The 25,813-nt window shown below is 36.5% G+C and overlaps 2 long non-coding RNA genes across 2 annotated transcripts in view; one reads left to right on the forward strand and one right to left on the reverse strand.

Moving 5' to 3' along the window:
- Nucleotides 1–10,044, forward strand: LOC118148493 (uncharacterized). The gene is made up of 4 exons (XR_004735319.3): nt 1–103; nt 4,392–4,473; nt 8,586–8,689; nt 9,408–10,044. It is a non-coding gene; the product is annotated as an uncharacterized LOC118148493 (long non-coding RNA).
- LOC128929876 (uncharacterized) overlaps nt 7,735–25,813 on the reverse strand; it is a 23,782-nt gene continuing 5,703 nt past the window's right edge. Inside the window, exons 2-3 of the long non-coding RNA XR_008477101.2 lie at nt 8,222–8,332; nt 7,735–8,131 (exon numbers count right to left, since the gene is read on the reverse strand). This is a non-coding gene — a long non-coding RNA (uncharacterized LOC128929876). The remainder of the gene's footprint in view (nt 8,132–8,221; nt 8,333–25,813) is intronic.

Raw genomic sequence — 25,813 nt, forward strand, 5'->3', positions numbered from 1 at the left:
AGAGTGGGATGTGTGCTGGAAAGGGCTCACACCTATAATCCCGGCACTTTGGGAGGCTAAGGTGGGAGGATCGCTGGAGCCCACGAGATCAAGACCATCCTGGGTAATATGGAGAGATCTTGTTTCTACAAAAATTAATTAATGAATTAATTTAAAATTGTAAAAAAAAAGCATTAGGTAGGGGTGGTGGCACATGGCTGTGGTCCCTGCTACTCAGAAAACAGAGGTTGTAAGATTGCTTGAGCTTGGGAGGTCGAGGCTGCAATGAATCATGATCACACCGCTGTACTACAGCCTGGGCGACAAAGGGAGACCCTGTCCGAAAAAAAAACAAAGAAAAAAGAGTGAGATGTGTCATACAGTCGTGGGAAAGGAATTATCAAAGTTGAGTCCTGAAGGTTGGACTGGACAGGTGAGAAGTGGTGAGATAAGCCAGAAAACAGAGACAGAGCCTGGGAGTCACTGGCTGTATCATAAAACAGAGACTATTATACAAACAATGAGGCAGGGATCCAATCATGAAGAACTGATTATGCCAAGATAATCAGTTCTCTGCTTTCAGAGAAAGCCAGGTGGACTATTTCTTCCAGTTCCCACCATAATTATCTCACCCAAGGAAATGAGGAAAGGATAGCACTGACAACCTAAACATTCAGAATTACATACAGAATATTGGTGAAGGCTAACACTAAAGTCATACCAAATCAATTTACATTAGATGTTGTATGTGTTTTACTTTAAAATGTGCAGCAAATTATAACTTTTAAGCCTAAAGTTGAAAATGTTTTTATTTCCAGGATTAATATAACATTTTTCTCCCTAAGTAAGTTTTTTATCCCTAGGTAAGATAACAGCACCTCAAAGAAGATTTGGAAAATAAACAGGCAAATGAGAGATAAGTGTAACACTCAGGGAGAGACACGGGCCAAGCAGACTCTCCCCTAAAAAACAGGAACTTCAGGGGCACTGTAGGAGAATAAACCTCGATTACAAACAGAGGCTCTGGTGGCCATAATAATGCATCCTGCTGAGACCAAACTTGCTCCTCTGAATCTTCCAGGCAGGAGTCTTGACAAAACCTGTGCAGTCATGCCATGGTCCAGGAGAAGCCACTATCAATGCATCCTCCAATAGCCACAGTCCACTCAAGAAGAGGGATGCCCAGATCATATGGATCGCCTGCAATGAAGCAACAAGTGGGAAAAATCCTCTTCAGCTTCTCTTGCTGAATACGCTTGATATACTCCTAAGTGAAATAAGGAGGGTGCTATGGTCTGAATGTTCATGTCCCTTCAAATTTATATGTTGAAACTGAACCCACAATGCAATAGTTTTAAGAGGTGGGACCTTGGGGAAATTATTAAATCACAAGGGCCTCATGAATGAGATTTATGCTAATATGAAAGGAGGTGAAGGGAGCACGTTTGTCCCTTTCACCGTGTGAAGACACAGCATCTGCCACCTTCTGCCATGTGAAGACGCAGCAAGTAGGTGCCATCTCTAAAGCACAGCAAGTCCTCACCAGATGCTGAATCAGCTGGTGCCTTGACCTTGGACTCCCCATCCTCCAAAAATACAGGAAATAAATTTCTGTCATTGATAGATTACTCAGTCTATAGCATTTTGTTATAGCAGCCCAAGCTAAGAGAATTTTTGAGAAGTTACAACTACTGGTTCAAATTCTTTCTACCAATTCACAGAAACCATCACACCAACAGCTGTTGAAATACCATAAACAGGTAAATACATCATTAGGTAATTATATTAAATCTCTATGTCACAAAAGGTAGAAGAATTTTAAACTTTAAAAGTCAAAAGAAGTAGAAATATGCCTCTCAATTTGAAGTCAAAAGAAATAAAAAACAAGTAACTCTCAAAACTTTCAAAAAAAAAAACATGGAACTAACTATTCAAATAAATCAAACATTGTTTTCCATTTATTCTTCTACCAGAAACCATTGTTGCTATAACTAGCAATAATCACTTAAGATTTGTTGTTGGAAGAAAGAGAAAGATGTATATTCAATTTCCCTCCTACTCCACAGAAAACCAAATGAGGAGGCTGGCTGTCACGGGGACTACCTAGCCCACCAGGCCAAAAGGCCTGTGTTTATTGTTAGAGTGCCCTGAATAAGGTGGGCATAGACTCTGAGCAGTGTACCTTACATGATACTTGCTCTATCCTCAAACTACCCTTTTTTATCACCAACCATAACTTGGAGAAATCCTATCATCCCTAAAATCCTGGATATGTGAGAAATGGAGAAGGATATTCGCCTTTAGGTACACTTAATTACATTTAAGCACAGATGGAAGCACATGACATTCAATAAATATATGAAATTGGGGAAATTATTGAATTCTGAGCCCTGGTTTCCTCATTTTTATAAAGAAGATAGCAAGACAGTCTGAGGATCAAATGAAGTAGGATATAGGAAACAGTTCGCATGGTATCTGGGGTGTCAGAGGCACAACATGGTAGTTTCTTAACACTTTCCACTCTTCTTATTGTGAATTGTTAATGTAGCGCAAAATAGAACAAATTGCTAAGGAGATGTAGGTGCTATGTTATGTCATCTGTAGCTCACTGCCAGGAATGTTCAGCCAGTGTTTTGTCCTTCAGTTTCCAGAGGGCTTGTTTCTGAAGCTCAGTCGAATGTTTTCTCTAGCTGTCTATCCCTGGAGAATTCCTTATCATCAAAGATTTTTAAGCTGGATTGCCCTTTACCATTTTCTTTTTCTTTTTCTTTTTTTTTTTTTTTTTCAGAAAAGCCTTTTTGCACTTTTGTCCTTTTCTGAAGATTCTTTCCTCTTTCTGGAGTAAAATTCTTGCCAAGATTACCGTTCTAACCATTTCCTCTTGGCTCTTTACCTTCTCTGTGCTTGGACAGAAAAATGGACATTTGCAAATGTTAGGACACCCTTCCAAGCCTGACTTGTCTTTTGCCCTGACATTCAGAAAGAGCAGCAACCTGGGGAAGAAAAGGGAAACGTCATTTTCAGTCCATCGATTAAACACATCAGATTTTCTCTCTTGGAAACAATAGGTAAAGAGGGGAGCAATCCTGGGAGTCTGTTTTGAGCTGAACAAAGATAACTGTTTTGATTTAGGAAAAAAAATATGTTTAGCATTATTATCAGATAAAACCAGCACATTTTCACTTGTTTTTCATCCTGAACAGACCTGAACTTCCACTATGACATAAATTCCTTGTCCTAGTTTGTAAACATGCCTTAGAACAACTCTTTTCTCTGCCTGTAATGTATTTTTCTTCCTTCTTAAGTCAGAGAATTCCTAGTACATTTATCCTTTAAACAAATGTTTATTTGGAGAAAGCCTGGCAGGATCCATGGTTGAGGAAGTCATGAGGACATCAGAAGGTAGTGATGAGTTGCAGCAGAGGAGAGTGAACTTTGCTTAAAGAGAAATAGCAATTGTGAGCACAGGGCTAAGGATGTTGCCTGGGAAATATCCCTATTCAAGCTTTGTGAAAGAGGAATCACCATTGATATCTTTATTATTCATCTTCCAATCACTCTTGTGGTTGGCCGTTGCTGTTTTGGTGCACCACTCAGATCCCTGTGCTGGGCCAATGCACCATCCCCAGCTTCTATGAGCATTGGCTACAAAAGGTTTCCAGCAGCTCCCCTTCTCCAAAGACTTGCCCTCAGCTTACAGGTGTCAGCTCTCCGAAAGTTAAACACCTATGCCTTCAAGGAGAGCCCTGCAGCCTACGACTAACACTATACTGGAATGCAAAAGGCTGGCCTTTTGCCGTTTCATACCTTCTGTTTATTCTTCCATTCTCCTAGACCACTTCCAACACTCCCCGCCCTCAGCATCACCTACTGTAGAAAACCATCCTGAAAATAATTTCCTCCAACCTAAGGGCCCCCTCTCTGCTTGTTTCAATCACTTTGAAATTTCTAATGTGAAAAATACTTCCTGGCTCTTAACGTTTGGGTTCAATAAATATTTGATGAGTCAGGGAATGAAGGAATGAGTAAACTGCTATGAACGTGTTCATTTAATATATTTAACAGTTTACCATGACCTAACAGCATAAAGCCTCTGTCATCAGACAAGGTGCTTGCCAAAATCTCTAACTTGTTAAAAATGTTTATGTGGTGTTTTAATGAAAGAGTATGCTAAGCAGTAAATTCGTTTCATGAGGAAATCCCTGTGAAAGCAACCAACACACAGGCTGACATAGAGGAACTCAAAAAGTCCCCGTTCAATATAACGGTGAACTGGGGGGGGATTCTCCTTTAAAACGCCTTCACAATTTTTTTCAAATAAAATGCCCTCTCCTATCAGACTACTGGAAAACCTGGAGCTCCCTCCCGTCTATAACATCAAACAAGATGCCTCTTTTCTTTTTCTTTTCCAGCAATTCTCTGCTTCCTGGGCCACCACAGTTGTCTTTGCTGTCCTTGATTGAAACCATTTTCAGAGAGGAATCATCACCAAAGGTCAGACTTATACAATTTCGCCATCTCTTGAATTATGCCTTCTAATATTTCTCTAACTGCAACTCTATTAAGCAACTTCTTCATCCCACTACTGAACTCCTAGAAAGTAAGCTTCAGTTCTCATACAGTTGATATCTTTTGATCATCACTCAAAACTCAAAAATACCTTCTAAGCAGTTTGGGGCCTGAACTGTGGGGATGCAGACCAATTAGAAGTCGCCCTCAAAATGCCCCATTTTCTGGTTTGCCAATAAGGCTTTGCCCCAAGCACTGATTTTACTGAATCAGCTGAACACAAAGCTAGGCTGAAAGAGGAAGCTCATCACCACCACAGCCTTTCACATCTATAAGCTTCTGACAAAATATTTTTCATCTCCAACTTTCATCTGAGCCACATGAGCATAGTCTGATATTTTAACCTGGACCTAGATATTATCACATTTTTTTCTTTCTCTCTTTTCTCAAGGTAGTTACGTTTTATTGCTTTGGACCATCCAAGCCCTTAAACTAATGTTTAGTTTCTGCTTTCATACTTTTGTCCAGAGAGTTCCTGGTTCTCCAGATGCCTTGTTTCCTTTGGTTTTATGTTTCCTTCATCTCTGCATCTTTCTCCAATCCCCTGAGGCCGAATCATTTGTAATAGATATCTGTTCTAATTTTGAACTGGTCTTTCAAATATGAGTTACTCTCCCTTCCTCTTGCCTGTGTTAACAATGATAAAAAGCAGATCAAGGCAATCAGACGGTATCAGGGATCACTGTCCTCACCAAAGGCCCAAACACTATGGAAAAGGAGAGAGCACAATCCTTGTCCCATGTTCAACTTAAGCCTGCAGTCAACCCAGCCTGTCAGCCAGGTTACGTGCCTACTAAGCTTGATAGATCTCAACTTAAGGACTCTTCATATCCTTCACATCCTTAATTGTAATCTTGTTAACATGGAACAGGTTGTTAAGAAAGCATAGATTGAATTGTTTCATTTTTAATTTTAAAAATGCTTATGTCATACTTTAATTACATTCAGACATCCCGGAGGATTATCTAAACATTCAGGCACATGTAAAACAACAAACACACAAACAGACCATTACATGGACAACCACACACTAAAGGGATAACAGACACAATTATTCAGGTCATATAGAACACATTCACTCCCACCTGTCATTATCAATCTCACATAAAAGTGGAATTTGGCACTTTTTAAAAAAATCTGTGACCTGAATTACTTAAGCAATAGTTTTAATTTTCCCTTAAAAAAATTTAAACCAAAAACAGAAAGCTGTTGCCTGAAGTTTTTTCAATAGGCATTAAGTATATTTTATTCTACTTGCATTATGTCTTCTCAGAAGACTTCTATGGTATCTAAATTATTCATATAATGATTTGGGTTTGGTAAAGTTTTATGAACCCATATTTTCAGATATTTAGCAACACTCATCAGCCATTGGCAGGTGCTTACTAAGCATCAGTTCTCAATCTAGAATAAGTAACAAAAAGAGGCAAATTTTTTGCTCTCATGCAGCTTACAGTAGGGAGCAAGAGAGATTAAACAAATCATGGCACATATGAGTGTATGATTACAAACTGTGATGTTTCCCAGAGGAAAGGCATATGATGTCTTGCAAATATAAAACAGCAGAGCCTGACTGGATTGAGGATTTTTCTAGATGGCATATGTTCTGAGCTCTGAAAGGTGAATGTGTGTTGCAGACTGGGCAGAAAAGAAGGGCACAGGCCATGTGCAAGGACATGACAGAGGTCAACCGTGGCTGCACAGCCAGAGAAGTAGAATATTTTAAGGCTGGAGAATTAAGTGGAAACTAAAACATAAAAACTTTAAAGCCATAGTAAGCATTTTCGATCTTTTTCCTAAGAAAAATAGTGAGATATGAAAAGTTTTCAGCCAGCTGTTTTAATTTGGTCTGTATTTGCAAAGTTTTGATCTGGTCTGTATTTGTAAAAGATCAGTCGCTGCAGTGTAAACAGCGCACTGGGGAATGGAGGAGCGTGCAGAGTTGGAATGCAGGGGTGTCTGGGTGTGAAATGACTTTCACCTTGACCCTCAGCAAAACATGGAAATACTGAATAACTCAAAAAATACAGAAAGAGATGGGTGCAGAAGCTGACAAGTTCTTTTCTATTACTGTAGAGAATGGTAGTATTCATGGGATATAGAAGATGAAGCATCTTGTTGCTTAGAGCCCTGCAATTCAAACTTTTTCCTGTAACTTTTGTCCTTGATCTGACTTCAATTTCCCATTGTTTATTCTGAGAATATTCTCTACACTCTCAAAGGAACTGGGATAACTTTGTAGGCACCTTGCCTAGGAGCCCTCTTACTTCCATCCACAGAGAAGGTACTACTAGTTACAAGAAGGAACTGGCCCAATCCCTAAACTTTACCACACACACTCATGCAAATAAATTACAAGGAAATGCTCCACTCAGCCCTTAGTGGCCAAGCCAGGACCTAGGGGTATAGGAAGTGAGGCAAAATTTTTTTATTACCAGGAGCCTACTTAGAAGACCCTAGGAGGTCACCCCAGGAGAAGTGGCTTTAAAGGTGGTTTCTAGTGATAACTGCTGACAGCAAAATGGGAGCAGAATCCAGCACTTGCTTCTCTGCTCTGAGTGAGCCAAGGAGGTGCTGTTCTGCCAGGGCACCCACTTCAACACCTGCTGCCCAGCGCTGCCACTGTACACAGGGTGTCAGGGAGCTGCTGGAGAAAGTCCTGTTTCAGATGTCCAGAGAGTGCTAGTGTGGAGGGTAGGGAAAGATGGGAACCTCTTCTGGCCTCCTGTAATTAATGTTGCAAAAGATTTTCCCAAATATTCATCTTTGCATTTTGGCTAATTTACCATTTAAAGGCATCCAAGATTGCTGTAGGGTGATTGCTCTTATAACGTATGCATAATAATTACAGATTATTGTTCAAAAATTTATCAGTTTGAAATTCTTGATGTGACAAAGGCAAATTGGAATCCAAAATCAACTTACATTATTGCAAGAGTCTTTAATATTACATTTGTTAATGAAAGGGGGAAAATTATAATAAAACATAAAATATAATTCAATTGTCAAAGTCTTTAAATGGTTGTAAAAATATTCTTTATTGACTATTTGAGTAAACAGTTTATTGATGATGGCATCTATTGGAATTTTGGACAGATAATCACTGAAATAGAAATTATGTGTAACTCTATAAAATAGAAATTTGAAGAAATTGAAGCAAGTTCAATTTCTTCAAAATCTACATTTTGGTAAAATCTACATTTAAACTTTTACATTTTAGTTTTTATAATTATATGTCACCAAACACTACATAAATGCCTTCAAATCTTTTCCAGATTTACCTCAGTGTGCTCTACAAATATTTTGTGCACTTCATAAAAGATATTTATGGCTGGGTGCTGTGGCTCATGCCTGTAATGTCAGCACTTTGAGAGGCTGAGGTGGGAGGATCACTTGAAGCCAGGAGTTCAAGACAAGCCTGGGCAACATAGCAAGACTCTGTCTCTACAAAATAAAAGTTAAAAAAAGTTACCTAGGCATGGTGGTGATATATGCCTGTAGTCCCATCTATTTTGGAGGCTGAGTCAGGCTGGAGCCCAGGAATGTGAGGCTCCAGTGAGCCATGATCACACGAAACTCCAACCTAGGCAACAGAGCAAGACCCTGTCTCAAAGAAAGGTATTCAGGTTCCATAATAGCAGATTACAAGAGCCAAAATAATAATCATCAATACCATTTTTACTCCTAGATCCATATGGTTTGTGAATACAGGTTTTCATTCTTTACTGCACTCGTCTGTGCTCTGTCCAACTTTCCATGATCTTCTTCCGTACCTCCTTCGCAGCTAAAGCAAAAAAAAAAAAAAAAAAAAAAAAAAGAGCATCACATTTCCTCCTTCCTTCACATTTCTGGTCTAATTATTTTGGAGACAGAGTGAGAAAATTACACCACAGGCAGGAATAATCAGAAAGAACACACTTCAGAGTATGTAAGTGCTACATAAACAAATGCAAATAAATGCACAAGTGCCATGATGCTTGGGAAATTTAAGGGAAAATGCCATATTAATATGACTCTAAACTTTGAAATTTCAACAGGTCAATCAAATGCATTTACATGCATTTTTGTCAATGGGAAAATACCACTTTTCAAGGCATGGCAAGTATACGAACTCCGGAAAATTACTCTCACAGGATGTCAGGTAGGAAATCATTGCAAATCTGTATTAAAAAACAACAACTAGGGGAAGGGCTAGTTGTGTACTGAATGATGTGAGAACCTGATTAGAAGCAAATGCTTCATTTCAGTAACAGACTTGGGTTCCACAATAATTCTCTAGTGTATTTACAGAGAGTCAATCTAATCATACCACACTGGTTGCCCAGAAGAAATATCAAGAACATGCTTGAAGTGAAATCAACCCCTCTTGGAACTTTAGGCTAAGTGACATAAGCCCAGAAACTTGGCTGTGGTACCAATGATGTTGAAAAGAATGATATGCTTTCAATTTGAAGAGAATCACTTGACCCTTGGGTACTGCCCTAAAAGCTATACAACAGTTTACGGTTAATTGTTCCTGGAAAAAAATGGAAAATCAGTTGGACCAGATTTTCCATGTTTTCTATTTTTGCTAAAACTAAAATATATATTAGTTCTCTTTAAAATATTGTGAATTAGTCACAAGCTGGCTCTTTTTGGTCATGCTGTAAATAGCTCTTGGAAAGGTACTACATCCAGGATGCCAAATGTAATAGGGAATGTAACTGCTTGGCTCCACTGCTTCTGAGATGGGTAAGAAAAAGTACCTCTCTAATTTCATGATTAAAAATTTTACCTTTTTAACTTTGTTCATCTTAACAACCTTTAACAAGATTTATCTTTCACTGGCCTAATCAATGTTCAATATCCCTTATATACAGATCACCAAGCCGTGCAGCAATTGGGATAAAGACCTAATACAAAGAATGCTATTCTGAGATCCAAAAGAAATGAATCACAGACCCAGTTTGTTTCTTTTCACATCTTTGTAATACTGAATACACCCAAGCCTTCCCAAGTCTTTGGTTACTTGGCGTGTTCAGACTATGTTGACCACAGTCCTAGAGAGAAAAAACAAGTTTTATGTTAGTTCCTGACTCCATTGAAAGATATGCCATTTAAAATGTCCTAGAAGACCTTTTAAATATGACTTTGTATTTATTTTAGAATAAAATTTAAAATTAAAAAACATATTTTAACATGATCTTTAAGTCCTGAATAGTTGATCTTCCTGTGTATTTGTTCAGTCTCATTTTGTACTTTTCTTCCCAACACTGTGTAAGCTTCAGTGACATGAGCGCATCTGAAAATGTGGAAGCAACTTTAGAACTGGGTAACAGGCAGAGGGGTGAACAGTTCGGAGGGCTCAGAAGAAGACAGGAAAATGTGGGAAAGTTTGGAACTTCCTAAAGACTTGGAGGGCTCAGAAGACAGGAAGATGTGGTAAGGTTTGGAGCTTCCTAGAGATTTGTTGAACGGCTTTGACCAAAATGCTGACAGTGATATGGACAATGAAGTCCAGGCTGAGGTGGTCACAGATGGAGATGAGGAACTTGTTGGCAAGTGGAGTAAAGGTCACTCTTGCTATGCAAAGATGGGGATGAGGCACAGTGGACTCAGCTTCTGCCTGCAATAATCTTTGATTCTATGAAAAGAGCTCACATGTGAAGATGAGCTACTCTCATAATGACATTATAGCTACAGTTGTAAAAGTAGGTGTAATTAGTAGGATGATGACAGCTGAAGTTCAGAAAGTATTTGAGTTTGGAGAGAAAAGTAGAGGATGGTGGATTGAGCCTGTGTGTCATTAATTGGCTCCATAGGGAGGTACAACCCCCACTGCTGGCTTCCTCACCTCTGTTCTCTGACCTATTCACTTTGCTGGTGCTGTCAGTGAAGTAGGCTAGAGAGCAGCTGTTCTAAAGAGGAATGTGGGAGAGACAGCAACTGGTTATAGAAAGTAAGAAACTAGGAAGATGGGTAATTCATCTAAAGCAAAGTCAAATTAAAATTGGTTCTTCCTTTGATGCTTTGAGCTACAGAGGAATTTTGAAAAGTTCTTAAGAGGAACTTAAAAAGTAGATTCAGGGATATTTTGTCTGATGGCAGAAACTTATATTCAGTCTAGTAAAAAAAAAAAAGATGAAATTGTCTTTTCAGTATCATCGCTAGTGGTAACAGTGTCAAAAATATTCATCCCCCTATGTCAGAGCTAACAGCTGGTCTGAAGAATTCCTACTCTTAAAATATACTAGATTAAAAGAATAGCAAATATGTTTATATATATTTTAAACTGAGAAGAAAGGAAAGGAAAGAGAATAAAAGAAATAGGAATCAGAATAGAAAAAAGAAAAAGAAATACAAATAAAGGAAAATATAGGAGGAAACCAATGTAAAGAAAAACTACCCAGGGTTTAGAAGACAACTTGCCTTTGAGGAGTTCAAGTTATAAAAGAATTTGATAAGCATATGAATTCAAGAAAAACTAGAATCCAAACATGTGATTTTTTTTTTAAAGAATGAGACAGACAGTAAATTGAGAATTTAAAAGCACCACTACAGTCCAAATAGATCAATTATAAAAGCAAGGGTTGGGATAGCCACTGTCAAAAATCAAATTACTGTCTTAGAGAACAGGTAGAAGATAATGATTCTGAATGAAGAGAAAAAAAGACAAAAAGATCAGAGTAAATAGAGAAAATATTTTAATAAATATTTCAATAAACACTAAAGACCAACAAAGATTATCTGACTATATAATTAGTGTTTTTTAAATACTGAACCCAGTGGGTGGATCAGAGAAAGGAGTCAACAATATTCAGTTTTTAGAAGTCACTGTTGCCACTGTTTCGAAGTTAAAGGAGAAGAAACAATAGAAATAATTTAAAATGTTAGGTAACAGAGTAAAATCACAACGTTTAAATCATCTGAACAACTATTTGAATCCTCTGTGTTACTTTGAGGAATATCTGAAATCATTTATTAGGATTTTCCAAACTACAGGAAGAAGTCCCTGATAAAGATTCAGAAAATTATCTAAAACTGCCGTCTCCTTCAATTAAATTTATGTAAATCTCTAAAATTCCTAATTTGTGGGCAGTAGCTTCTGATTAAATCTGATTGTCACATTAAAAAAAAAAAAAAAAAAAAAAAAAAAAAAAACCTCAAAACCAGATCAACAAATCCTGATAATGGCTTAAAAATTGAATCCCTGCAGGGCAGGCGCAGTGGCTCACGCCTGTAATCCCAGCACTTTGGGAGGCCAAGACAGGTGGATCACTTGAGGTCCGGAGTTTAAGACCAGCCTGGCCAATATAGCGAAACACCATCTCTACTAAAAAATACAAATTTAGCCGGGGTGGTGGCAGGCACCTGTAATCCCGGCTACTCCAGAGGCTGAGGCAGGGAGAATTGCTTGAACTCAGGAGGTGGAAGTTGCAGTGAGCCAAGATCATGCCACCACACTACAGCCTGAGCAACACAACGAGACTCCGTCTTGGTGGGAAAAAAAAATTGAATCCTTGCCATCAAGCCTCTTAGGCTGTTTAGCTCCGTCCCACTCAGTTTAGTGCCTCTCACAGATGAAAGAAGCATAGCCACTGTCACTGGCCTGAAACACATGGGCTCTTTCCTTGCAAATTGTATAGCTATTTTGATTTCAAAATCATGAATATCAAGAATATTATAATTGATCATCATTGTATGCCTCATCCTTCTTGAATACTAAATTCAGATTAGTGACTGTATACAATATTGTATGATGTTCATATACTATCAGTCACTTCAAAAGTGCTAAGAGTGTATTTTGAGAGCCAGAAGAAACACACTTGCTATATTTGTAGCTGCCAGTCTCCAATTCTTTGAGCCTGAACCCAGAGATTTCTGTGTAAGCATTTTAATCCTCATGACTAAACCTCTACCCAAGATACTGTAGCCGTGGCCTCTCCCATCAGCAATGGTCTCCCTTTAGTGAGGTTTCACTGATTCAAACAGCTGTTTGCTGGTTATCAAGTATGTCTTCCCACGCAGTGCAGCTGCACTCAAAGACCCTTTCCACCTTCCGCCCCAGTTCTGGATCCTTTTCTTGGCTCTCCACTTGCTCCAAAGCTCCCCGCTTTGACTCTGGATCATGGATCTCTCAGGAATTGCAGAAAAACATTTTTGTTTAATAGATACATCTTAGATTATTTTCCTGCTTCTTTTACCAACTCACATGAAGAAAAAAATGATATGCATTAAAAGCAATATATTTTTACAGCATAAAATGATTTTTAAAGACTTAAGTAAAACAAGTAGTTCAGTTATTTAGACTAATCGCCCATTTTTCAGACTTTCTAAAGGTAAAGGTGATTAGGAGAATACTCCTCTTTTCTTTTATGGCTAGTCAAATCATAACTTATGCTTCAACTGCATCACGGTTTTCCAGATTACATGTATATAAATTACCTACTAATGAGCAAGGCCTCTGTCCAAGCAGAAGGCAAGCAGGGGAAACTATTTAGTTGCCCAACTACAGTTATTCTCTCAAACCAAGCTAAGGTATGTCCATTCTCTATTAAAATCCTGGCTGTCTTACCTCAGAGTGAGCTTCGATAGAAATGGTGGAGCTATGGACACTGATGTGTGATGATATGAGTAATGCTAAAATAGACACCTCTAAAGATTTCTGCAGGAAATCTGAATGGAAGTGGGCCAACCCAATTCTCCCCACTTTCTCACTTGTAATTCTCAAGAATACCTGTAGGATGTGCTGGGAATGGAACATTGTGAGATAAACAAGAGGTGGCTGGAACAGTCCAGGCTCTATTTCAGTTGGCCCTAGAAACAGAGTGTCCTTCATCACTTTTGCCCAAGGTGTCATGTGTCCACTGGGGTATAAAGCCCAGCACACGCTGTTTTCCACCTGTGGTGCAAGTGAATTACTTGAAGATAAGACTTTGTTCATCCTGGGTAGCTTTCCTGAGCTTTGCGGGGTGAGCTTGCCCTGAATTCCAGCTTTAGTTGTCCCTTGCCTTCTATGTGTAAGTAACAAATTTGGTTCATGTAACTTTGTTGAGTGTTCCATCGCACCGAGGTCAGGCAAGCCACTAGTACAGAGTAAACCGGCTTCATAATTGCCTCTACTGGATTTCCAAACAGTTGAACGTCCTATCAATCATGATAGGTGTATGGATGGATGGATGAATGGATGGATTTCCGGAAATTTATATGAGAAGCCATGTAGCTGAGGGATCAGGTAAATAAATGAAAACCACAGCTTAAGAGATTTATAATCATGAAACACTACATTTTGTTCCAAGAGTCCTTACAAAGTAAAAAAGAAAAAACATATGTATTATATAATTTTCATTGTCTAAAGAAATAAAATGTACTATTTATGACAGACTTTCTAAGCAAGATTATTAAAGAAATGTGTTTTTTACATTGCAGCAGTGGATGTCAACAGAGGTCTTGAAACAGGTGTACAAATACTGTTCATGTGGCCATTTGGGAAGGGTCATTTTTAAGTCAACTATTAAATGGCATGTAATTTATGTAATTTTTTAAGAAATTGCCAAACTCTTTCAAAACATAGTTTTACTCTTTTATATTTCTACCAGCAGTATATGACAGTTCCTGTTTCTCTTCATCCTCTCCAACATTTGGTGGTGTCAGTGCTTCAACGCAAGATGTTTGTAATAGCTGTGCAATGGTATTTCACAGTGTTTTACTTTCCATTTCCCTAATGAATAATTGAGGTTTAGTGTTTTAATGTGCTTATTTGCCATTATATATATTTTCTGATGTAATGTTTATTAAAATATTTTTCCAATATTATTTTTATGGAGTTTTGAAAGGTGTTTATGTTCAAAGTATAAATCCTTTATCAGATATATTATTTGCAAATAGTTTCTACCAGTCGTCACTTGTCTTTCGCTCTCTTAGTAGTGTCTTTCTAAGAGCTGTTCTTCATTTTGATGTTTAATTTTCGATGTTTTATTTTGTGAATTATGTTTTTGGTATTATATCTAAGCAGTCTTTACTTAATCCAATGTCTCATATGTTTTCTTCTAGATACTTTTTTGTCTTTAATCCCTTTTGAATCATTTTTGTATACAATGTAAGGTAGGCAGTGGGGTGTTTGTTATTCAATTGTTAGTCAGTTGAATTGCTGATATTCAGTCAAATTGTTGATATTCAATTGTTACAGCAACATATTTGAAAAACTATCTGTTCTCCACTCAGTTGCCTTTGGTTCCTTGTCAAAAAATCAATTAACTCAACATATGTGAGTATATTTCTGAACTCACCATTTTTTATCCTCATACAATATCATACTGCTTTGATTACTGTAGTTTTATAAAGATTTTTGAAATCAGATGCTGTAAGTCTTCCAAGTTGTTTCTCTTTTTCAAAGTTTTTTTGGCTATTCTAGGTGGCTGGCATTTCTTCATAAATATTAGAATGAACATGTCATGTTCTATTAAAAAGAAAATGACTGCTGAGAAATTTATAGAATAATTTAGATACTTGACATATTAACAATATTGAATCTTCCAAACTATAAACATAACTTTCCTTTTTATAAGTTTTAAACATTTTCTTTCAGTAATATTTTGTAGTTTGCATTTTCCAGGTTTTGCATACCTTTTGAAGATTATTCTCTATTTCATATTTCATATGTAAGAATATTATTGTATATGATATTGAATTTTAACTCAATTTAAAAGTATTGATTCTAAGAGTATACAAATACAAGCAAATTTTGTATATTAATCTTGCATCCTGCAACCTTGTTAAATTCACCTATTATTCTAGTATCTTTTGAAGATTCCATAGAATTTTTTTTTGGATTATTATGTTGTCTGCAAATAAAGAATAGATATAAGCCAAGATAATTGATTTGAGACATTTCTTCTCTTCTATCACAGGTAGTTGGTGCCGTACATTTACCAAAGGCCGACTACTTTTCAATATCAACACCTTTCATTTATTTATTTATTTTTGTTTTAGTGCACTAGCTGGAACTTCCAATATAATGTTAAATACAAATAATGAGACTAAATATTCTTACTTTTTTCCTTGTCTTAAGGAGAAAGAATTTAGTCTTTCACTATTATGTTGCCTGTAGGTTTTTTTACTGATGTTCATAGTAGGTTGAAGCATTTTCTTCTTAGTACTAGCTTGCTGCAAGTTTTAGGTTAGGAATAAGTATTAGATTTGCTAAATGTCTTTAATAAATTACATGAGATTGTCTTTTTTTTTTTTTTAGTCTAACAATCTGGCATATTAAATTGATTGATTTTTATATGTTAAACCTACTTTGCATTCTTGGGATAAATCACACAAGGTTTTGATTTATTATTACTGTTATATATTGTTAACATTGATTAAGATTTTGTTAAAAGTGTTTGCATCATGTTCATGAGGAATATTAGCATGCAATATTAGCATGCAATTCTTTGTAATATCTTTGTCTGGTTTTAATGTTAGAGCTATGCTGGCATTGTATAATTGGTTGAGAAATATTTTCTCTTTTACAGTTTTCTAGAAGAACTTGCATAGCATTGGCTTAATTTCTTGTTTAAATGTTTGATAGAATTCCCTAGTGAAGCCAACTGGGTCTAAAGTTTCCTATGTAAAAAGTTTTTAGCTACAATTCAATTATTTTACTAAATATAGGACTATTCAGGTTATCCATTTCTTCCTCAGTAAACTTTGTTAATTGTTATCTTTCACGGTATTTGTTCTTTTCTTGTAAGCAGTCAAATTTATTGATATATTTTAAAAGATAGTATTTTGTTATTGTCTACTTCATGTCAATACTCTTTAGTGATGTCACATATCTTATTCCTGACACTGGTAATTTGCATCTTTACTCTTATTTTTCTCATCAGGCTGGCAAAAAGCCTACTAATTTTATTGATCCTAAAAATTCTTTTGTTTTCATTAATTTCTCTATTACTTTTCTGTTTTCTCATTCACTGATTTCTGCTCTGGTTTTTCTTATTATGTTCTGTAACATTAAAAAGTACTTTCTTTGGATTTAATTTGGTTTTATTCTTATTTCTTAAGATGTAAGCTGAGATTATTGATTTGAGACCTTTCTTCTTTTCTAATACAAGTAGTTGGTGCCATAAATTTCCCACTAAGTTTTAACTTCATCCCAGAAAATTTGATATGCTGCATATTCAATTCCTAATGCTTTCCACTTTTCTTGTTTTACACACACTTTACTTATAAATGTCTTTATAATTTCTAAATTTTTGGAGACTTTTTCTATTAATAATTTCTAGTTGTGGTCTGACCATACTTTGTATGAGTTTATTCTTTTTCAATTAATTGAAGCTTAACTTTTGACTCAGAATATCATCCATCTTGGTAAATATTCAGTCTGAACTATACATAAAATACACATTGAAAAGCATGTGTATTCTGATTTTTTAGGATGCAGTATTCTTTAAAGGTCAATAAGGTCAACCTGGTTGATAGTGTTATTAACACTTCAATATTCTTATAGATGAATATTGTTTTTGTTTCTTTAACTTATCATAACTGAGTACCCACATTTGTCAAGGAAAAAAAGAGTTACAATTTTTAAAATTATTTTCTCTTCTTTTCTCTTTTCTTCATTTCCCCCATTCCCTACTTCCTACTTAGCCCTTTAGAAATGCAATTATAACCTTTTATCTCTTCTTCCCTAGACACTCCACATAGGGCAAGTTCATCTAATGATATGCTTAGAAGCGCTAGAGCAGAACTGTCACCCACCAAAAAGTTGACCCAAGAGATAACAGTTGACTTGCAACCCAAATTATGCCTGCTATAAAATTTTCACCCACCAGGAAACTGCCTCAAGAAATAACTGCCAATTTGCAACCGAAAGTCCCACTACAATACTCTCTCCCACCTGGAGAGTTTTTAGCCCCCTTTACAATATATTAATATTTCTGCTAATGAAGATGCCAATTCAACTGCCTGATAGGGCACCAAGCTAACATGTAGACCTCTCCCACACCTGCTTGCTTTCTCCCTTGTGTGCCATTTATAATAGGTCCCTTTTAAAAGCACCCACTTTCTGATCCAAAGGTGAAGTGGTACCCTTGAGGCAGGAAGGTTGTAATTCTGCTAAGCTGGTTTTGGAATAGTCTCTTTATACCAGACTTTGCTCTTATTAATTAGACTCCATGAGCAGTGAGTGACTAAACTTGTATTTCACTTATACTATTAATGGTTAAAAAGAGAGAGAGAGAGAGTTGAATCCCTGAATAAAATTGTAGACTTGCCTATTTCTCCTTTCTGTTCCATCAGTTCTGGTTTTGTGTAATTTTTTCTTTTTTAGATGGAGTTTCCCTCTTGTCGCCCCAGCATGATCTTGGCTCACTACAACCTCCACCTCCTGGGTTCAAGTGATTCTCCTACTGCAGTTTCCCAAATAGCTGGGATTACAGGCACCTGCCACCACACCTGGCTAAGTTTTGTATTTTTAGTAGAGATGGGATTTCACCATGTTGGCCAGGCTAGTCTTAAACTCCTGACCTCAGATGATCTGCCCACCTCAGCCTCCCAAAGTGCTGTGATTATGAGCATGAGCCACCATGCCTGGCCAGTTATGTGTATTTTTAAGCTCTGTTATTAAGTGCTTAGATGTTTAATGTATTTTCCCATAAAGTATTCACTCCCTTTATTATTGTGAATTAATTATCATATAGCTACTATTATTTTTATGTTCTGAAATCTACTTTCTTTGATATTAATATAGCCAGTCCAGCTTTCTTTTGATTAATGTTAGCAAGCAAATCTTTTTTTTTTTTAAGTTTTACTCTATATGGGTCATTATATTTAAGGTGAATTTCTTATAGGCTGTATACAGTTAGATCCTGCTTTTTTCTCCAAACATTCAATTTTTTGCCTTTTAGTTGTGATTTTTAGGTCATTTACATTTCACGTGGCTATTGGTAATGTTCAATTTGTCCTTTTTTGCCTTCCTTAGGATTGAGGGTTTTTATTATTTCATTTTATCTCTGGGGTTTTTTTTCCTTTTTTTTTTTTACATGCTAGCTACATTCTTTGTTGTGTTTTTTTAATACTTGCTTTAGGATTTAAAGTACAATTTTTTTAAAACTTTTATTTAAGTTCAAGAGTCCATTTGCAGTTTCGTTATATGGGTCACAGGAGTTTATTGCACAGATTGTCACCAGTTATTAAGCCTAGTACCCACTGGTTATTTTTCCTGATCTTTTCCTTCTTCCACCCTCTATTCTTGGGTAGGCCCCAGTGTCTATCATTCCCCTCTGTGTATCTATGTGTTCTCATCATTTAGGTCCCACTTATAAGTGAGAACTATTGTATAAATTTTTAACTTATTCCAATCTACCTTCAAGTGAAATTATATCACTTTTCATATTACATCAGAACTTTATAATAGTATTCTTTCATTTCTTCCTTGCTGGCCTCTGTACTTTTATTGTCACACATTTTACTTCTACGTATGTTATAAATATTATAATACATTGATACTACAATTTATTTAAACAGTTGATTGTCTTTTAAAGAGAAATAAAGAATTAGAAGATCATGTTTATATTTGCCTTTGTTGTCATTTCCAATTCTTTATTTCTGGTTTCTGATTCATTCACATTTGAATTATCTGACTATCAAAAATAATCTTTTCTTTGTTGGAACTCTTTCAGTACAAATAACTTGATTATTTACAAAGTGCTAAAAATTCCTTTCAAGGTCATATTGCAGCTAATTTCCTCATCGTGGCTCCCCAAAACACAGTCATTATTTTCAAGTGTCTTCTTTCCAAGTATTTTCTTCTCAACTAACACTACTCTAGATTTCCTTATAAAATTTTGAGGGAACTCATAACTTATAAAATTAGAGAGGAACTCTTAAATAGGATACTCACAAGCTCATTTCCAATTCCCTTCTAAATGTCACAAGACCACAATGAATGGGAAACTTTTCAATGCTTCATTGTGAAACGCTCTAAGGAATCAAATCAGTGAGCGGTGATGTTAAATGCTCTCCTGCTTCGCCCCTGAAGCTTTTGAGTCAGATTGCAAGGTTCTTCCCTGAGCAGAATTTGCTGTGTCTGTATTATATCACAGCTAATTAGTATTAAAATTCTATCAGTTACCCCTCATATAAAAATACTCTGCAGGTAATGGCATCCTAAACCACAGACTCTGCAACTTTGATGAGGGGAGGAAGGCAGGGGACTGAGGAACCCAAAAAGAAGAGCTGTCTTCTAGAGAAATGAAATTAGGATACAACAAGGGCCCATGTGAATGATAATCATAAATGACAGAATATGGGTCTTAAGACACAGGGACAAAAAATAATCAGTCATCATGTTACCAGAAAGCGGTTCCGATCCAGACCCTAAGTGACACTTCTTTAATCTCATGTCAGAAAGAATTCAGGGTGAGGTCACAAAGTAAAGTAAAAGCAAGTTAATTCAAGAAGTAAAGAAACAACGCCAGGTGCGGTAGCTAGGCCTGTAATCTCAGCACTTCGGGGAAGCTGAGGGGCGCAGATCACAACGTCAGGAGTTCGAGACCAGCCTGGCCAACATGGTGAAACCCTGTCTCTGCTAAAAAAAAAAAAAAAGATAATAATAATAATACAAGAATTAGCCAGGTATGGTGGTGTTTACCTGTAATCCCGGCTACTCAGGAGGTTGAGGCAGGAGAATTGTTTGAACCCAGGAGTCCAAGGTTGCAGTGAGCTGAGATTGTGCCACTGCACTCCAGCCTGGGCAACAGAGCAAAACTCCATCTCAAAAAAAAAAAAAGAAAGAAAGAAAACAAACACAAGAATGGCTACCTCATAGGCAAAGAGTTGCTGCTGGTTGACTATTTTTACGGTTATTTCTTTATCATATGATAAACAAGGACTGGATTATTCATGAGATTTCTAGGAAAGGGCACGCAATTTCTGAAACTGAGGGTTCCTTCCCTTTTTAGACCATATAGGGTAACTTTCATAACTTTCCATGGCATTTGCAAACTGTCATGGTGCTATCAGGAGTATCTTTTAGCATGTGAATACATTATAATTGCCGTCTAATGAGCAGTGAGGATGACCAAAGGTCACTTTCATCACCATCTTGGTTTTGGCAGGTTTTGGCCAGATTCTTTACCACATCCTGTTTTATCAGTGGGGTCTGTGTAACCTGTATCTTGTGCTAACCTCCTGTCTCATCCTGTGACTAAGAACGTCTAATCTCCTGGGAATGCATCCCAGTAGGTCTCAGTCTCATTTTATCCAGACCCTATTCAAGATGGAGTCTTTCTGGTTTGAATGCCTTTGACAATTTCCAGTGTAAAAACTAAAATTTACGAGAGCAGAAGTTCTACAATATAGGCATTGACTTGTGAAAAATCTGCTTTTCACTTAGACAGTGAAGTATGCTTCTACGGGAGAAGATAATGAGATTTATTCACTTAAACGTGACTAATGATGCTTCTAATGAAGCCAGTCAGAATCTGATATTAGTGATTACAGTCAGCTAATGCCAGCTAACCATCAAATCAAGTATCAATTAAATGTTTACTGTGTTGGGTATTTTGCTCTGGCCTAAGGAATACAAAAAATAGTAATACTGAGATCTTATTCTAAAATATGCTATGATTTAGTGGAGAAAAAACAAGAAAGATTTTATACACTTAGTAGGAATTAACTATTTGTCAAAAGCGTTAATCAATATACTTCAATATGAAGTTTGGTCAATATTATGCCAGAAGATCCATGGGGAAAGCAAAATGAGAAATATTTATTCCTATTAAAGACACTGAAGAAAACTTCCTAAAGAACTGGACCTTGGAATGTGGGGTGATTTTGACATGTACAAATGAGGGAGTTAAGCAGTCTCTGTAGGAGACAGGAAAATGTCTGCCACTCACAGCCTACCCTTATGTTACAGGCACACTGTCTTACATAGAATAACATGAACAAAGACACCAAAATGAGAACAACAAAAACAGATTCCAGGAATAGCAATTCCAGTTGGAGTGTTTTGAGACATAATAAATTTGATAAAGCTTGAATGATTGCAGCCAAATGGTAGTGGACTATGAATTTAAGAATAAGAGGTTTGGCCTCTGAAGTAAGGATGCTTGTATAAATGCAAATAAGTAGGAAGAAATTGAGAAAAGAAAACAAATTGGCTGAGTTCCTAGCCAACCTCACTGCATTAAAATTCTCAAGACTTTATGAATCTCCTTATTCCTATAAATCTTGTACTATAATCAAATGACAAGTATTTAAAAATAGATTTCTAAATGCCATTCTGGCTTTCTGTAAAGCAGCAAAGAACATTGTTTGTAAAGAACACAGGCTTAGGGCCAGTCAGACCTATGTCCCAGGTCTCTCACTCTACCACACACCTATACTTCATAGAATTATTAAGAATTAAATAAAACAATATAAATTAGGAACTTATCACACAATAGTCACTTGGTAAATGTTTCTTCTCTAATCCCCTACCTATTTTTTTGGTTAATTCTTCATTCTTCCTATTTTATATCCTGTAAGTACATCATAGATAACTTAAAATGTTATAACTAAAGTGTTTAAATATGTGCTGATTTAGTAATTTTTATTTTCAGTTTTCTAGACTCCCATTTTCATCCAAGAGGAAGTAACAGGAGCCAGATTTACCTTCCAATCAGAATCAATCAAAAACACCAAATAAAACATATGAAACAATGGTTTTCAAGACACTAAATACCAGACAATGAAAGCTAGTGATCCCTGATCCCCGAGAGACCAGAAACAAACAAAATGAGCCCTATAATTGCCAGACTTACTCCCTTCAGGATGTTTTCAGGTTGAGATGTAGCATAGGGGAAGCCAGGCAAAGCCAGCAGACTCTCTGAGCTGAGAACACAGAGCTGAGCCTCTGGGGAAATCCAACTGGCTAGAGTTCACAGAATTGATCACTGGAGAGGAAAGAGTTGCACAGAGAAAAAAACCTGGACATCTCAGAGTTCTCTTGGAGTATTTAGCAGAGAACTGAAGAACACATGCATGAGATGAAGGTATCCAAGGCTAGGGAATTACCTGAAAGGGTTAGAGGGAGCCCCAGAGATGTTGATGCAGGGCTGGGAATAGTTTCTGGTCCCTCTAGATGGATGGGGGAAAATATTCATACTGCATGGAACATTGTCTAGAGTATTCAAAAGATTCTCACCTCCCTGGTAGATAAGTTAGCCCAAGGTTAAATGCTGCTCTGGCCCTTGTTAACAAATCTTAAAAGCAAGACTCAAAAGGGCCAAAGTTGTTTCCAGTAGCTTAACTAGATCTCAGAACAAACTCAAGATATTTATAAGAATACAACAAATATCCAACCATCCAAAGTCTAATATTCACAATGTCTAGAGTAAAGCCAAAAATTGTCAGGCATGCAAAGAAGAAAGAAAATATGACCCGTAATGAGAAAAATCAATCAATCTAAACCAATCCAGAACCAACACAAATGCTAGAATTAGTAGACAAAGACCATAACACAGTTAGTTACTTTTCATTTTCTAGGTTTTTTTATTTCTTTGTTTTAACAAGGCAGTGCACCATGTCATACAGATTTAACAGTAAGGCATTTCCCACAGCCGATGCAATGAAGTAACAGATTTTCAAATCACAGAAAAACCACATATTTTTGAAGTTTTGAATAAAGTTGCTCTTTTGACAATTACTATCCCTATTAAATTTTGTTTCATACTGGCTTTTTAAACAATTGGTCTAATGTCTTGATTTTTTCTGGAATTGGTAATGGTTCTTAATTAGTAATTGTCATCCCTTCTTTTCTCTATGACATTATTCATTGCTCTAGTACTTTTGTTCAGAAATTCTTGTTTGGAATATCCCTTTACCTCTCAAGTTAAATGAAGCTTTTTAAAAAAAATTGCTTCTGTTTATTACATGGCCTTTCTTACTAACCTCGTAGGACAACTTGTCATTACTTTGTTGTCTAACTGGCAGAGTGATATAAAGATGTAATAATCTCATGACTAAGGACAGGGGTTCAAATTCCAGCTGTGTCAAACACAAGTTCCATTCTCAGGGCAATTAACCCAACTAGAGTTTCCAAACTCTAAGCTGCACATTAGAATCATTTTTGGAACTTTATACAACATGCAGATAACCAGGTTCCATTCCAAATGAATTGAATCAGAATCAAGAGATGGGGCCTATCAGAGTTCTTTTAAAGTTCCAAAGTGATGTACAGTCAGGTTAAGAATCACTGAGCCCTAACTTCTCTAGTTCTCAATGCAGGTTAGTAAGAATGATAATACTTTACTTAATTATCTCATAGGGTTGTTCTAATCACCAAAAGAGAAAATATATGACAATATATATAACTCAAAACATTTAAAAGATTTTCTCATGTCTAGTCCTCATTAAAAAAAAAAAAAACATGTTAAGTGAAATAAGCCAGGCACAGAAAGACGAATATCATATTTCCTCACTCGTATGAGGGAGCTGAAAAAAAACTTGTAACTCATGGAGAAAGAATAGAATGATGGTAACCAGAGGCTGGAAAGGGGAAAAGGAGGGTGGAGATAAAGTGAAGATGGTTATTGGTTACGAAAGTACAGTTAGATAGAATGAATAAGAACTCATCCTTAGTAGCACAATAGGGTAATTATAGTTAACAATAATTTATGGTATATTCTAAAGTAGCTAAAAGGATGGAATTCTAATGTTCCTAACACAAAGAAATAATAAATACTTAAAGTGATGGATATTCCTATTAGCCTGATTTGATCATTACATGTTGTATGCTTGTACCAAAATATCATATTTACCCTATAAATATATACAATTATGTTCCCATGACAAAAATTTTTTAGAAAAAGCTTAAAGACTTCTGGAAATCCTCTTTTTGATAAAGGAATATCAATATTATTTTATATGTATAATATTTATAAATATTCCTCCTATTGCCTAGAAACATTTAAGTACAACCAAACCAATGATATTTTTTCCCTTCAACTTTTATTTTAAGTTTAGGGGTACATGTTTAGGATGCACTTGTTTGTTACACAGCTAAACGTGTGCCATGGTGGTTTGCTGCACAGATCATCCCAACACCTAGGTATTAAGCTCAGCATCCATTAGCTGTTTTTGCTGATGCTCTCCCTCCACAGACTGCTCCCAACAGGCCTTAGTGTGTATTTTCTGCCATGCGTCCACATGTTCTTATCATTCAGCTCCCACTTATAAGTGAGAATAAGTGGTGTTTGTTTTTCTCTTTCTGCATTGGTCTATGGAGGATAATGACTTCCAACTCTATCCATGTCCCTGCAAAGGACATGATCTCATTCCTTTTCATGGCTGCCTAGTGTTCCATGGCATATATGTACCATATTTTCTTTATCCAGTCTATCATTGATGGGTATTTAGGTTGATTCTATGTCTTTGCTATTGTGAATAGTGCTGTATATGCAAGCATGTATCTTTATAATAGGATGACTTAAATTTCTTTGTATATATACCTAGTAATGGGATTGCTGGGTCAAATGGTATTTCTGCCTCTAGGTCGTTAAGTAATCACCACAGTCTTCAGTGGCTGAACAAATTTACATTCCCACCATCGGTGTAAAAGCATTCCTATTTCTCCACAGCCTTTCCAGCATCTGTTGTTTTTTGACTTTTTATTAGTAGCCATTCTGACTGGCGTGAGATGGTATTATGATCAGTGATTTTGACCTTTTTTTCATGTTTTTTGGCCGCATGTATGTCTTCTTTTGAGAAGTGCCTGTTATGTCCTTTGCCCACTTTTTAATGGGCTTCAAGCAAGTAATTCTTATCTTTCAGGTGGTAGTAGGAAGAATGGCAGATTGGCAGATTGGGTGGGCAGAAGGATTCATAGAGACCCCATTGAGAATCCAATAAAACCTATCGATCCTCCTTTAAGAAAAATACACGAGCACTCACAACAAACCTTGGTCTTTGTTTCCACACATGCCATGAAGTCCAGCTGTGAATGCAGGTTAAGAATGTCTACCCTGGATTCCAAAATGACAGTAGCATTTCTTGTTCTGTTCTCTTTGTTTTCTAAAGAACTGAAAGCCTGAAGCCATTTGTTAAGGTTTAAAAAAAGAATTTTTTCATGCTTATTTTATGATTATTAGAATGTCAATCAAACCAAGCTATTCATAGAATTCTTCCTTCTCTGGTAAACAAGGTCATTCCTGATAAAAACAATTAATAAAGCATTCCTTCTCATCAGATAGGAAGAACAGGGAATGATCTATGGAACTTGGCACTTTGCTTTCAGGGATTCCTTCAAGGC

The sequence above is a fragment of the Callithrix jacchus genome, chromosome 16 (assembly GCF_049354715.1).
Source record: "Callithrix jacchus isolate 240 chromosome 16, calJac240_pri, whole genome shotgun sequence".
NCBI classification, from domain to species: Eukaryota; Metazoa; Chordata; class Mammalia; order Primates; family Cebidae; genus Callithrix; species Callithrix jacchus.